Genomic DNA, 13,422 nt, shown 5'->3' with positions numbered 1-13,422 from the left:
CCACCTCTTTTATGTGGAATACCTCCCATAAAGAAGTTGGTTCAAGAATAAAGTGGAATTTATATTTATTTCCAAATCATGACAAGTACAAAAAAAAATCTTGATTTTCTTTAGCTCTTGTTTAACGTGTCACTTCTTGCACTCAACCGTATCACGAGTATCATAATAATAATGCACAGAAAACAATGAACATACATATATTCTTCACAATACAGTAAAACAGTTATTCCTAAACATACATAAAACAATATGGATATTGCATCTGCAAACACACATATTATTATTTATGTATATATATACACTCATATTTATTTATTTCTTTATTTATCGATAGATTGATTTGGTTTATTTTACTTCGTTTTTTCTGCCACTTTTGGCTAATAGCGAAGATGATAAGTGATGATATGCTGAAATTGAAGAAGGGGTACTTACAAAGAATACACATGCCCAGGCCGGGATTCGAACCCGATGCCCCTGGCTATGTAGCGCACTGTGATAACCACTCCGCCATTGAGGTCGGCATACACATATGCACGCACGCACATCACAGGCCGATTATTCAGGTTTTCCTGTGCTTCCAGGTCAGTGGGAACACTGATATGAAAGTGAGAGAGAGAGAGAGAGAGAAATATGAAACGCAGCATCTACATCTGAAAACGTAGAGTAGAGTAAGTGAGTCCAACCCCCCCCCCTCCCCCAGGCTGTTTTGATGTGTCCCGGGAGAAATCCTAGGCACACAAGGTGAAGACGAAGATTCGCTAAGCAGAGGGAAAATTCCTTTCGCTACTCCTACCTCATCAATAAATCTGTTTGGATAAGCATCGCGCCTCGAGAAGCGAAAGGTTGCCTTCCGTCGCCTGTCATGTTGCTCCATTTCGGGGAATTAGGCACCCTGACAAATTGAAAAAGCAACCACGCTCTAAGGTTTAAGTCTTGTCGAGATCGCTCCGCTAACGATTCGACTCTCTCTCCGAGTTTGAAAAAAGCTGGGCCGAAAAATAAATAAGACGATGCATCGAAAAACGGTAATAGTGAGGCATAACAGCCCATCAAAAGCGGATGGTGGTGTGTGTGTGTGTGTGTATATAAAAAAAAATAATTAAAAAATAAATAAAAAAACCCGGCAAGGAGTTAAAATTCTATACCGTCTGACGTCATCTTAACTTAATACGCATTATGTACAGCCACCGGCAAAAAAATGGGACACCTAGATCATGAAACGCTCGCTAGCCCGCATGGCGTTGTGTGTGTTGCCTAACTCGACGGCGATGTAAGTAGGTCGTTACGAAGCATTCTCTTTACACTCAAGTGAGAAACCTAACATGCAGTGCTTTTAAACGTCACGCAATAGTCGTAAAATATACTTGCACCAGGATTTTTACGTTTCTACATATTTCTAAGACTTTTATTTGCAAATTTGTGCAGTAACCCCCAGAAATTAATTAATGAAAACATTTAGGATAAATATTTGTCCAAAATGTCAATTTCGGGAGAGATCAAGAAATTACCACAGGATCGAAATTGGAAGTTTGTGAGTGACATGGAGAACTTTATGGGTTTTGGGAATATCCATTTCATGACAGAAGTAGCCACAGTCGGCTATCTTGTAATCTGGGTTGTTAAAGGTCCAGGATTTTTTAATAAATTCAATTCCGGTCCAGGAGAGAAAATCAGGAAGCGCAAATGGGTTTTGGACCGTAAATTCACTTTTTATCTGTAGAGTATTTCAATTCGTTCCAGGAACCAGGAACCTTTTCTCCGACTGACTTTTAATACGGTCCAGGAACCTCTTTTCCGGATCAATTTAAATACGGTCCAAAAACCTTTTTCCCGGATCAATTGAAGTACGGTCCAGGAACCTTTTCTTTCTGGATCAATTAAAATACGGTCCAGGAACCTTTTTTTCGGATGAATTTAAATACAATCCAGGAACCTTATTTCCAACTGAATTTAAATACGGTCCAGGAACTTTTTATTTAAATACGATCCAGAAACCTTTTTTTACGGATGTATTTAAATGCAGTTCAGGAACCCATATTCCAGATCAGTTTAAATAGGATCCAAGTTCCAAGAAAATCAGCAAGTGTAAATGGGTACTATACCGTAAAGAACCTTTTTGTGTTTAAGGTATTTCAATTCGGTCCAGGAACCTTTCTTCCGAATGAATTTAAATATGGTTCAGGAATATTTTTTTCGGAACGATTCAAATCGGCCCAGGAACCTTTTTTTCAATGAAACAATACGCAACTTGTATGGAATTTAAATTGTGCAAGAAAAAATGTTCCTGTCCTGCAGCGGAACCCCATGGAACCCATTAAGATTTATGGGTTCCTGGACATTTAACACCCCTGCTTGTAACTAAAATGACTTTCGATTCAGAAAAAAATATGAAATTTTGTATACCGGCACCCATTGAAATTGACCCATTTTAAAATAAAAATGTGTTCTGCTAAGATCTGGAAATTAATTCCAATTTCTTGGCGTTCAGCCTTCTCCTTTCTAGTCGCGCCTCTGAGATAGTCACTTTCCCGTTTATTGCCTTGTCTATGTTTTTGTTCTTGATCACAACAAACAAACAGCGGACCTCCGTGACGGCGCTAGGGGTTCCGGGTTCGATTCCTGGCATGAACATGGCAGTTCATCATATCATCACTCATCCTTATCGCTGCGATTAACAAAAAGTGGAAGAGAAGCGACGCTAAATAACAAAAATAAAATCAAATTCTATACAGTATTAGTTATAGAATGGTAATAGTTTAGGTTGGAACTATTACCCACTTAATTTAGACCTTTCCATACAAGAAATTTAGCATTCAGTCTCATTCTCATAATAATTCTCATAACACCAGCTCTTTGAGATCCAGCCCCATATATAAGTATAAGTGTATAAATATACATGTTTATTTAAGTGTGTGAGAGAGAAGGCAGGGGGGCGGAGAGAGAACTTTGATCGAAACTAATGGTAGTTCGTTAATTTGTAGCTATGTAAGAAATGGAAGCTGTTTATATGTTTTACAGATTTGTTCTCGTTGAAGGGGTATATATCTAACTAACGAAGAAATTAGTGCAGTGTGAGGAGCTGCATGAGTAAATTCTTAGTAGATAAAGTGTAAGTAAATCAATAATTGAAAAGCAAAAGTAAAGACCCACGAAAATAACAGCAACAAAACACTTCAGGCAGGCACTGGAACTCGCCACCCCTCCTATTCCTTGTACCTTTCCCCCTTCCCTCAAAGAACAAGAAACAAGCTTCTGCTCGGTTTCACGGGCCGTGTAGTGGACTCCACGTTAGTGTATGAGTTATGCTGATCCACGGTACCTTGCAAGGCCAACGTAGGTTCATTGATCACCTGACCGAGTTGCCTGGACTGTCTGTATCGAGGAAGAAACAGACTACCAAAATAAAAGTCACTCGAAGCCAATGGCGGATTCAAACCAGGGGGGGGGGGGGGTGTATGTAGTCCGCAACTGATGAAATTGTTAACACAGACACAATGATGTCTTACTCGGGGTCCACTCGTACTTGAAGCGTGAATAGTTTGAAGGATATTGCTACATTACAAATTCATAGCTTTTTGACATTCATTTATTTTACTGTCACAGAGCGAAGGGCAGGCAATCGAAATATTTCATGTCTTGTTAAAGCACCAGTTCACGCTGAAATTTCATAAAATTTTGGACATTTACGTTGTTTTGCTTGTCGATATATTGACAGGCCATTTTAGGTCAATTGATGTCCCTCACGGTGAGCCATATGGATTGATCGAACTAATTTATGGTGCCTTGAGCTATTCCTTGGTATGCCTATAAGTTCACCAACCTTTTCGTAGCTCTTGTAATTTGTGATACATCGATTGTTCTCAAGGACGGAGGGACAGATGCGCAGACATGACTTTGCGAATCACATGTGATTCCAAATAATTGTGCAATGAGTGGTAAATAATTCACTTTTGAAAATAACGGTTTGTTTCGATTTGTCCTGACCAATCTACGATTTAAAACTGCACGTAAAACTAACACTTTCTCAACTCGTTTAAGCACTAAAGAATAGGTAGCATAATGAAAGAACTAACGATCGATGGTTCTCTTGGGACATGCGTGCTTAAACTTAGACTTACTGTATTTATGGTCCACTCATAAATTTTCGTATCATCATATTGTGTTGATAAACCATTGAACAATCCAAAGAGTATCCAAAACGGGCAATGTCCAGTGACATGAAGTAGAAAAGAAACTGAATTTCTGTATTTAACAGTGCTGAAGTCTCCTTGCATTGAGATATGCGAGTTGTCGGTGCAAAATTGCCTAGAGGGGGAGGAGGTATCATGATGCTCGCTGTGTCATAGGAATTTTTAGGAAACCAAATTATAATTATCGAATGGATCCTATAATAAGCAATGTGATTTAATAATGCGTTTGTTATAGTTTCTACATGTTTTAGGTTATTTAACGATGTTTTATGATAGGGTGAAGGACTCACATTATTATGTGGTGCATTGAGAGATAGAGCTTAGTGATCTACGTGTGTACGAGGTCAACCCACAAAATGTTCAGGGTGTATTTGCTACAACTTATGCCTTACAAAGCAAGATTAAAGAGGGTTCAATTCGTAAACTATAGGCGTATCTAGAGAGTAACCTTAAACCTTTGTAAAATATTGCATTTCTTTCCTAATGTATTCAAGTAAAATGCTACCACCACTTGACACTGTAGCATGAAATGTTTCCTAAGGGCATGTGGAGTGCAAACCCTTCTACTAACCTACAAACAAAGCATTTTGACAATATACACTTGGTGTCTTTAGAAAAAATATACAGAGAATGTTTTGAAAGCCAACTGTTGCCGTTATAACATGAACATTTTAAGAGACAGTTACATCGACTTCAATTCCTTTGAAGATGTTTTAAAATTCTTGAGTACCAATTCATTCCATAACTTTTCCATAACAAAGCGCAAATTATGAAGACGAGAATAGTTAAACACTAAACACTTGAGTCATATCAAATTATAATAGTGGTTCGGATCCCACTTTAAACTCTAGGTCCAGTTGTGATTAGCCTTTCTTTAAACAAAGGGGACTTAATACCTAAAAACCTCAAATTTAACCAACCCTGGGATTGTTAAAAATCCAGGAACCAATACATTCTAATGGGTTCTATTGGGTTCCGTAACAGCACTGGAAACTTTTTTTCTCGTACAATTGAAATTCTGTCTAAGTTACGTATTGTTTCATTTCAATACGGAACTTGGATCCTATCTAAACTGATCTGGAATATGGGTTCCTGGACCGCATTTAAATTCATCCTGAAAAAAGGTTCCTGCGCCATATTTAAATTCATGCGGGGGGGGGGGGGGAGTTCCTGGATCGTATTTAAATTGATCTGAAAAAAAGTCCCTGGACCGTATTTAAATTCAACAGGAAAAAAGGTTTCTGGGACAAATTTAAATTGACCCCGAAAAAAAGGTTTTTGAACCGTATTTAAATTCATCCGGAAAAGAGGTTCCTGGACCGTATTAAAAGTCAGCCGGAGAAAAGGTTCCTAGACTATATTTAAAATGATCCTGAAAAAAGGTTCCTGGAACGAATTGAAATACTCTACAGATAAAAAGTGAATTTACGGTCCAGAACCCATTTGCGCTTCCTGATTTTCTCTCCTGGACCGGAATTGAATTTATTAAAAATTCCTGGACCTTTAACAACCCTGATTACAAGATAGCCGACTATGGCTACTTCTGTTTTGATATTCACAAACACACGTATAAACACCACACACATACAAAGAAAACATATGCATATTTATGTAGGTATATGTTCAAATTTATTTATTGATTGACTTGGTTTATTTTACTTCGTTTTTTTTTTTTAACTTTTGGCTAAGTGATGATATGATGAAATTGTAGCGCGCTGTGATGTACATCTATGCTCATAAGCATACAGGGTTACAGGGGGAGGGGTGCTTGCATATTCCTTGTTTTGAGCACTGTTTTCCCAATTTTCATTGGGTCCCGGGTTCGTTACCCGATGGAGGCACGTAGTTGTTCGGATAACATTTTAAACTTTAGGTAAAGACCTGATGAGCTAATGTCAAAGTCTCAAAAAACTTACATTCTCATTTGAATAATACAAACAATAAAAGGTTGGTTTAACGTTCTCCCCATAGGATATGTTTCTTTGAACTCACGTCGCTTTTCTACCTCTTGGGTAAATTGTTACGATGAAGATGAATGAACTGATGAATGGATGATGGAGCAAGAGCAATTATACATACATGCCTTAGCCAGGGATCGAACATGGAACCTCTGACTTTGTAGCACGTTACGCTGACTACTCCCGACAAGGAGGTCTTCCACATTTGGAAGGGTGAGAATGATGGAGGGAGAGAGAGGAGAAAAAAGGGCTGGATAAGGGCAGAATACTATTGATATCCAACGTTACTTTAATTCGCTTCGTTGTCTCTTGAGTTAGTAATTGCTAGATGAAGAATAACTAGGAAAAATATCCATACTGAGAACTAGCCTCGTCGCCTTTAATCAAGGGGTCCCGGGTACGATACCCGGTGGAGGAACACAGTGGTCCGGATCCCACTTTAAACTGTAGGTCCAGTCCCAATTAGCCTTACTGTGCATAAAGTGGACTTAAAACACCAACTCAATCAATCAATCATACTGAGAACCAGTATCACCAGTATCTCTTCTACGTAAACCTCCGATCTTTTACCCCAATGACAAATATGCTCCCCAGATCTCGAACTTGGATTTCTTGTGCAGAAACCTGAGTTCCCTTCATCTTGTACGGAAAAAATGCTAATATTATGTAGCGAGGACGAATTTACAATTCGCATCCAAGCCCATCATGGAGCACAACCAATAATTCATTCGCCGAAAACTTCACGAACCGAAGTTTCCTGTTTATGGTTGGGGCGTAATTAGATTGCCGGCGCCCGCTTCCACCCCTATACAACCCCATGCTCCACCCCCGCCTTTCCCTGTAATGACAGAAGCACACGGCCTATTCCGCCAATTATTCTCTCGTTCACTCACCACCCACCCACCGCAAAACGCATCAAACGAAACTAAATTGGGGGACGTCTACGAAAGCAGCGAAGAATTTTCTACACGAAAAATGTATAACTTTGTGACTAATTCAAATGATTTTCAGGAATATAGATATGAAATTTGAAACGTGAAATACGAGTTCCTCCACAGGGGGGACCAACTTTGATGATGCCTTCTCCACACGCAGTCTTATCAGGGGTAAAACAAAACTGACACACCGAAATTGTTATTTATTCACACACAAACGCCCACTTTATATTGAAACTGTAATCACCAACAACAAAACACAGACAATGCACGATGGCATATGCGAAAAACTTGGTAACGGTTGTCGGAAACTGTGTTCTGGTGAGAAAATGTTACCTAAACTCCGTACCAGCTAACTGTAGACCAGGCGAACGAGAACAAGTCTCTGCGCAAGTAGTGACGCGAGACGGCTCCACCAATGAACAGTGACAGAAACGGGATTGTGTTATGGGCGACGGGAGTTACCCGATTTCCTCCTTCGCTATGCAGCGTTGCAAACTTTTGAAAAGGATAATACCGAACGCACATGGCAAACGGACCTTATTTTTGTCTCCAGGTCCGTACGATTGGTTTCCGTACATGTACGGTCAGAACCGTACGGTTGGCAACGCTGCGCTTTCGCCACTGCTCTACAGTTGGCTGGAACAGGGTATATATAAGTGCGGAAGAGTTGGAGAAGATTGATTGGCTTGGTTTATTTTGCTTCGCTTTTCTACCACTTTTGACTCATCGCGACGATGCGGATGATATGATGAAATTAATAAAGAGACACCCACAAAGAACACACACGCCCAGGCCGGGTTTCGAACCCGGGACACTTGACTTCGTAGCGCGTTGGGCCTTTCACTCAACCACGGAGGTCGGTGTTGGAGACGAGGGATTCTTGTAGCGAAATTTTGAACGACTTTTACATTGCGGGTTGGTTGCATGGGTACCCAAAACTTAAAGAAGACTTTTTCTGCTAGTGCACGACGAGTGCATAGTGGATATTCAAAACCACTTAACATCTCTTGTATGGAGGTGTCTCGCAGAAGATATTCTATTCCGAGGTGTAATATTTAGAGTTCCGGACAAACTTAAAGAAAAGTCAGACCTTGACGAGAACCATCAAGATGTGTGGAAGATGAAGTCAGAGTTTCTTTCAGTTTGTCTAGAACTAAATTAAGATTACAAGAGAAGAATATGATTGGATTAAGATTAAACATAGAGGATGACGCAGTAAAAGGTATGGAATTTCGAAGTATACAGGACTGTTCAATTTCTTCCGAATATCAATACCGCATGTTAGAATACTTTCACATACTACTTGCTAGTTCACTTTATGAGCTCCGAGTTGCACTGTACAAGGAGTAATTTGTGCAAATATTCAAATGTAATATCTTACTGATAGCCAATGAAACACTGAACCTAGAAAAGTGTATATCAACTTCTAATCTAATTCTCTTCTGAAATAGCTAAGTGGAAAAGACTCCTCTTCATGTTGAACATTAGAAAAATTGTTGCATATTACAGAAGAATGGCTATAGCTACTGTATATTTCAGAAGAAATCGACCTCACCAAATAAATGCCTAGTCATGAAAAGTGTTGCCCTACCATTTAAAATTTATTTAAAATGCGAATAACAAGTAACCGTCATTAATATTAGTAATATTCATAACAAAATAGCAAATATATTCGGACACAGTTGACTGGACGAATGACGAAATGAGACCGTGCATTTCCGTCCAACAACCATGATAGTTTCCAAGTACTGACGCCTATTACATAACAACACTAATTAATATAATATTAATTATTTATTTTTAAAAATACAACTGCAATCAAAATCAATATCTACATATATATTTATACATAATAAAATATCTAAATTAAAAAAAAGTTTGTACATTAACAAACGGGCCGTTACATTACAAGCGGTAGAATATTGTACAATTTGCGGTAACATCTAACAGTACATTGGTACGGAGGACGGCACGATTCGATTTAGCTGTGAAACATAACGATCAGTGGTCACGATACGAAAGAGAGAGAGGGAGGGGGATAGAGGGGAGAAAAATATATATCTTGCCGACACACCCACACAAGAAAGAAATAAAGAGATGGAGTCGCCTTTCGTCTATGACGTCGACACACTTCCTTCTTGTTCTGCAATGTTTATTGGACAGAATTTAATTTGGAACCATCCCAAGATTGTTTCGAGGCAAAAATACTCTTTATTTCTTTGCCTCGTCCGAAAGGAACGTCATTGTTAGGTCTCAGCGGGCGATATATAAACGTCACTTGGCTGCACAACCATGGCCCGACCATATTTTATATTGTATTAATATTATATGGTATACAGAGGGCATATCAGAAGTCATTATGCATATCTGAGACATTAGGATTTTTTTTTAAATGGTGTGCTGTCAGAAAGATATGCATGTTTAATGCAAATTGGTGTATTTATGTCAATTTATTTTGTTTCCTTTAAATTAAATATTTCAGACTCGTGGAACAAGAGACGATTTAGTCAACAACATTATATTCAGTGCTGAAGCGACTTTCCACACACATAGAAAGATTGATCGACAAAATTGTATCATTTGAGCAGACGAGAAACCCAAGAAATTTTCTTCAATGGGAACGACACAAAGCGAAAGTGAATGTTTAGCCTTATCCCTTTGAGCTCTGGAGGGACGACAACGATGGTCGCCAAGTGGAGCATTGAGTCTTTACGCATACAATTTTAAATAAATATGTTTTTCAGGTCTTAAACCTGTTTCTCGTAATTACAATTATTTTTCAGTGACTTTTGAGACGCCCTGTATAAAAAAGGGGAGAGGGGTCCGGTGTTAGGGGCGTGAGACGCGTGCCACTGCACAAGGCCTTGCGCTTCCAAAACACATCCAATGTTACTGAAGCGTTTATTCTCCCATTTTTTGTGCAAGCGAGATTAACATAATTTAGAAGGGGAAAAAATAGTACATTAGCAATATAGCTCCATTTGTAATCGGCATAGAAAACAGAGGCGATGGGACTCCATGCGCTGTCCACACGTCACTGAAGCTCTGGCCTTTAGAGAGCTGTTACTCCTTGGAGATTACTTAGCTTTAAACGTACTACAGAAAAAAGAAAACCGTAGTTTCGAATGACAACAGCAATGCATGTCTACATACTGCCCATATATACACTTTTCAAAATATGAAGACCTCGCGTATCCTAACAGTTGCCCGGTCCTGTTTGTGAGTACACACACATAAGCACACACACACACACACAATGGCAGGGTGTGTCCAGGTTCAAGTTCTGGTCGCTCCTGCATTTTTCGCTGAAATTTCTACGTAGACGTGTACTAGGTTGAAATTATGAACCAAATAACTAATCGCTCCATAGACAGATGTTTGGAATCATTTGTACGTGTTATAAAGGTGGGGGTTGTTAAAGGTCCAGGAACCCATACATTCCAATGGGTTCTATTGGGTTCCGCAACAGGACCGGGAAACTTTTCTCTCGCATAATTTAAATTCGGTCCAAGTTGATTATTGCCTCATTGAAAAACTGTTCCTGGACTGTATTTAAATTCATCCGAAAAACTGTTCCTGGACCGTATTTAAATTCATCCGGAAAAAGTTTCTGGACCGTATTTAAATTCATCCGGAAAAAGTTTCTGGACCGTATTTAAATTCACACGGAAAAAAGTTTCTTCGACAATATATAAATTGATCCGGGAGAAAAGATTCCTGGACCGTATTTAAATTGATCCGGGAGAAAAGGTTCCTGGACCGTATTTAAATTGATCCGGGAGAAAAGGTTCCTGGACCGTATTTAAATTGATCCGGGAGAAAAGGTTCCTGGACCGTATTTAAATTGATCCGGGACAAAAGGTTCCTGGACCGTATTTAAATTGATCCGGGAGAAAAGGTTCCTGGACCGTATTTAAATTGATCCGGGAGAAAAGGTTCCTGGACCGTATTTAAATTGATCCGGGAGAAAAGGTTCCTGGACCGCATTTAAAATGATCCGGGAGAAAAGGTTCCTGGACCGCATTTAAAATGATCCGGAAAAAAGGTTCATGGACCGAATTGAAATACTTTACAGATAAAACAGGTTCTTTACGCTCCAGATTTGCGCTTGCTGGTTTTTCTCTAATGGACCGGAATGAAATTTATTTACAATTGCTGAACCTTTAACAACACTGATAACGGCATAATAATTTAAGAAAAAAACCAAAACACACGGACACGTCAAACTTTTCAGAGCGAACAGCAACCTGCACGCTTTAATACACTCTCCGGGGGCGCCTCTCGAATTCCGCTCCACTTCTCCCGAAAGAAACGGAAATAGAGAAACAATGGAATTTCAGAAATACTTGCGAAAGGCCGCAAAGAAAGGACGTTGGCAACTAACACTCCAACATGGAAATGTTCAAATAAACGAAGCCTCTTGTTCAGAGGAGAGCTTACTTTGATCACGTCGATCACGATCAAATCTTGTATCTATATCTGTGAAACGATTTCTCCCACCCTGAACATTCATATGGTTTAAATTTCAAAAATCTGTTGGCATAATTAGATAATTTATTTAAACACTATGACCTGCCTAGCACGTCGATTCAAATTGTGTCATTACGATAACAACTAAGCGTAGCACTTGAGACAAAATTGTTATATATAAAAAGTTTTTAAAAAAAGGTATAAGGGAGATGCTACACAGAAGAGACACGAAACATTTCACTTGGGAACGAACTAGTCACTGGCAACGTTTCACACCGTACTGAAATGAAACCTAACACCATGAAGTCTAGTTTCCATGACAGAAAAAACACTACATATGCTGAACAAGGCAGTCTATATTTCAGAAGAGAGAAAAAAAACCTTAAGAACGTGACGTTTCAACTCTCTCTCAGGGTCTTTCTCAGACTTTAAAACAAACTAAAAAAAAATCAAGTTTGAGAAATGCCCTGATAGAGGGTTGAAACGTAACGTTCTAGTATTATTATTATTATTATTATTATTTGATTTTTTACTAAAATATAGACTGGCTTCGTTAGCTTATGGTGTTTTCTTTTTCCTGAAATGAAACGCTACACAAGCCTACACTCGATGGGCGAATTCATTAAGTAACACGCCACACTAACGATATTTGAACCCAAAGAGATGAAACATCAGGGAAGTGGAGAAGACTATATAATACTGAACTGCATTATCTATATTAATCCCATTATCGTCATTAAAATATATACGAGCTAAAGAAATACAGAGAAGTCGCTTGTTCCACAGTTATCGATAACCCTTCGAAATAATCGAAGGATGCAAGAAGTAGCAATATTTTATTGCCGAACTGCACAGAACGCAAATTTCATCAAATCAAATTTGATGCATAATCGACACGTGTAAATGTGTAACTTTTGTATGTTTGAAATGATAGTATATGATCTGTTCAAATGATGCATTTTAGTTCATCAGACAGAACAGCAGATAAATCAAAAGTGCATCTTTAACAGCTTATGCACTCTATAACGTGTTACTTTCTCTTTTGTTATTTAGCGTCACTCTTCTGCCAGTTTTGGCTAATCACGATCATGAGGATGAGTGATGATACGATGAAATTAAGGATGGGACACTCACAAACAACACACATGGCAGGCTGGGATTCGAAACCGGGATCCCGGGTTTCGTAGCACGCTCTGCTAACCACTCCGCCACGAAGATTGACTAAAACAATATGTACACATTTTTGGTTCTGTATGGAGAAATCGTAGAGACGAGGAGTCTATTCCGGTAGGTTAGACTTTGCTCGCTGCACTATACACTAACTTCAACGAACAACACGACCTTGGGACCAAGCACAACAAGCCGAACCGGAAGATACGCCAACTAAGCCCGGAAATTCCTAGACAAGTTTCCAGACCGGAGGCTTGAAAAACCGCGTTAAGATACCCCCTTACTTGACGCTGCCCCAGCGCCCACCCACGCGCCTCCGACAGTTCCTCGATAGGCGTTATGCATTACCATATAAAGTGGTATTGTAACATGTTGCCGCAATGAAGCTATCGATTCCATGGAAATACACAGTGGATGAATAAGCAACGCTGACAGTATACGAAAAATTTTCATTGGCAATATTGGGACGCGAAAACAAATAAATCGCGACTTCCACCTGGTTAATGCTGCACAGTTTTCAACTAAATCATGGGACTGTTACCGGGATGTTTCTCAATGCAATTAAGGTTAAAGGGTACACTTCTGAAACACCATTAAAATTAATTGAAATACTCACCTTCTTCAGTAAATAGAGCTGGACAACCAGTCGTATTTGTGGAAGAGCGCTCTCGTATGCACGTGTAGACTGCAGAACGA

Source organism: Lepisma saccharinum, chromosome 10 (genome assembly GCF_977018435.1).
Source record: "Lepisma saccharinum chromosome 10, izLepSacc3.1, whole genome shotgun sequence".
Taxonomy (NCBI): domain Eukaryota; kingdom Metazoa; phylum Arthropoda; class Insecta; order Zygentoma; family Lepismatidae; genus Lepisma; species Lepisma saccharinum.
The sequence above is the reverse complement of the archived record's forward strand: the minus strand, read 5'-3'. Positions refer to the sequence as shown.